Source organism: Xiphophorus couchianus, chromosome 2 (genome assembly GCF_001444195.1).
Source record: "Xiphophorus couchianus chromosome 2, X_couchianus-1.0, whole genome shotgun sequence".
Lineage (NCBI taxonomy): Eukaryota > Metazoa > Chordata > Actinopteri > Cyprinodontiformes > Poeciliidae > Xiphophorus > Xiphophorus couchianus.
Genome location: NC_040229.1, coordinates 26,360,978 through 26,364,164, shown reverse-complemented (window position 1 = coordinate 26,364,164; position 3,187 = coordinate 26,360,978).

Genomic DNA, 3,187 nt, shown 5'->3' with positions numbered 1-3,187 from the left:
AATACTGCTCGCTGACAATTATTATTTAAAGTCGGCATCTGTGCTGGAAATGCTAAAAGAAAATGGGTTAAAATCTGCATGTTGCTGGCTTCTGTTCTCCTTCCCAGGACGCTTCCCTGCACACAGCTGCCAGCCTCTCCTACAGCAGGAGATCTTTGTATGTCCCAATAGGTTGCTGTTCACCTCCACATTTCAAAGTTCCTAATGAGATTTGGCTTTGATTCACACCTCCTTAAGGGAGGAGAAGGAGGGAGAGAACTCGGAAAAAATATAAACAATTATTGCGCGGTATCATTTTTTGAACACTGCTCATGAATAATTGAAAACCACTGAGAGTGATTCTACAACTGTGTAAACACATTTATCCAACAGCATTATACTAGAAGATGCTATCGTGCCTTTTTCTTAAACGCAAGGCTATTATAAAGTCGAGGTGATCTAGAGTGGTCCAGCTAAGGGCTGACAAGACTTTTAGGACAAAACTATTTCGTAAATTCCTTAAAACTCCAAGAATAATCCCTCTTCTAAATGTATGTCAACATATTTAAGAAGTAAATCGCAAATAACTTGTACTGAAAATGGGGGGCGTGGAGGGGGAAACATTTCTGCTTCTGATTTCTTTATAGTGATTTGTTTTATAGAACTGTAAGTACTCATAAATGTTGAACTTTTTCTCAATTTTGTCGCTCTTCTACCACAGTCTTTGAGGAGACACAGAAAACCACAGCTCAGGTGGGACAATCTGTCAAGACAAAACATTAAGAAAAGGTGCTTTGCTAAGATGCGATCAAAACTGATAATTCTAGCTGATATGCAAAAGTAATGCAGAGTTTTGTCGCTCATGTTGGAGTAACTTTGTGATATTTCTGATTTGTTCTTTTTGTGGATTTTTTTTTTAACGACATTACGCATTAACGATTCCCTCTGGTTTTGTGCAGCTAGAAGGAGTTTTGTTCCTACTTGTTTTTTTTTTTTAACTTTCGAACAGTTATGTGTAACCGAGGCAACGAGGTATAGCTTTTACAACTTGATGTAGCTAATTAGCGTCTCAAAAGTTCAAACATTACATGAACTACAACCCCAAATGCCAGAGGAGTTAAAAAAGGAGACTTCATGGATGCAGAAGAGATTGAGAAAGTTCAAACTAGGTCCTCCAAAAGTAAAAAAAAATAATTATAACATATTTCTGATACCAACACCTCTCTGGCTAGCTTTCTAGCCCATCTCAGTTTGCAGCAAAAGCAAATGAAATGGATTAGCAGTGGATTGATGTCATCCAAGACATACTGCGGTATATTTAGAAATTTAGCTGTTGTTGTAGGACTGTCATTCAGCAAGAGTCTTCATTCAGAGGCCTTTTCAGATTCACTGCAAGTCTGACTGCTACCAGGGAACCTTCCTACTCACTGCATCACCAAACACAATGACTCTGAAGATATATGGATGACAAAATATGATGGCTACTTATTTAGCAGGTATGTATTTAGATTCACCCCAGCAAGCAAAAAAAAACAAAACAAACAAACAAAAATCTTTCAAAATTTGTAAAAAGCTGCATTGAATCCTTTATCCTTACTGGAACTGGAATCTTCGTTTACCTGCCAAGGTAACATCCAATTCCTCTTTTCCCATTGTTCACAAGACAAATCCATTTTTTTTTTAAATTGGATGATAAAATGCACAAAGATAATTCTTTCTTGACTTCTTTAAAATACATAGCTTCAATTATTCATTGCGATGCCCTCCTACACTGAAAAAGATTTACAACCCCTGTTCTTTATCACCCATGTTGCTTTCAAATTAAAATCGAATAATTTTTTCGTGAGGATGCATACCCAAAATGAACATTTGTGGGCTGCTTTTACTGGGTTTCTGTTTTCTCTTGTGCAGTCCCACAGAGCCATGGGATTATATGCTCTCTGTTTTGAGCTTCTGCTTGACATTACAATTTCTTTGGCTGAGTTATGAAAAATTGACTACCACAAAAAAAGCTTTTTATTTTTTTAAAGAATACATTTTGAAAAGAAAATAGATGTGAGCCGGCTACAAAGAAAACAAAATCCACATGGGGACAGAGCTAACCAAAACCCAAAATGCCATCAAAGAGGTGCAGATCAACAATAAAGAGATTTAAACTGCTAAACAGAGACAAAGGGAACTGCAAATGGAGGCAAAACCAGGGCCGAGGCAAAATGAAAATAAACGTTGATATATTCGGAAAATAGAGCAGACTATAAAAAGAAATGCAAATGACTTTAAAGATATATATTACAGCCAACAGGCAAAAACATGTAGCCAACTATAAATTCTTTGTAACTGGAGATTAAATGTCCAGGGAGGGGCAGAAAACCCATTATAAAATAAATGGGGTGGGCTCTTCACAAGTGTGTCCCCAATGCTTTATGATGCTCTGTGCACAGTTGTAGTGTCTTAGTGCTCAGATTTTATCAGGGCAAAAAGACAATTATATTGTAGAAGCAGGTGAGTATATTAATCCATATTCTACATTATGTAAAGCACTATGGGAAAGATTTCTTTGTGATTTATCTCATCAATGGACAGACCATGTAACTATAACATTATACTACCTGGACTAGTTTGTAAAAATATTCATACCCCTTAAACTTTGCCACATTCTGAAATGTTACCAGTGCAACTTCAGACTGGCATTTTAAATGACAACCCAATACAAAGCTTACCATAGTTGTGAGGAGGAAGAAATGGCAAGAAAAAGAGAAAAAATATATGTATCTTCCTTGACCCTATTTAAGAATAACGCCCCAAAGCACAGTACTGTGAAAACTGTAGTAAGAAATGCGACTTTCCTTCCCGTTGGAGAAATCTGGGCTAGTGGCTACTTAGAGCAATAAGTGACAGTAAACATTGCACAAGGATTTTAAGTTTGTTTTTCTTTTGGTTGTTTGTTTTTAATAAATGCTAAAGATGTATCAAAAGGTGATTACCTATATATGCTATAGATTTGTATTCCGATTTGAAACTCTGAAATCTATTAGCTTAAATGTGACAGCGGTATCGAGATGCTTATTGCCTTTTACCGAGCATCACCTGAACGCACCATAGTGATTGACAGACAGGTCTGGCCAAACATCGTGGCTGACAATCGCGCATAGCGAGGAGTTCCGCCAAAATCATCCAATCACGTTGAAGTGGGTGGGTTCCACAGAAT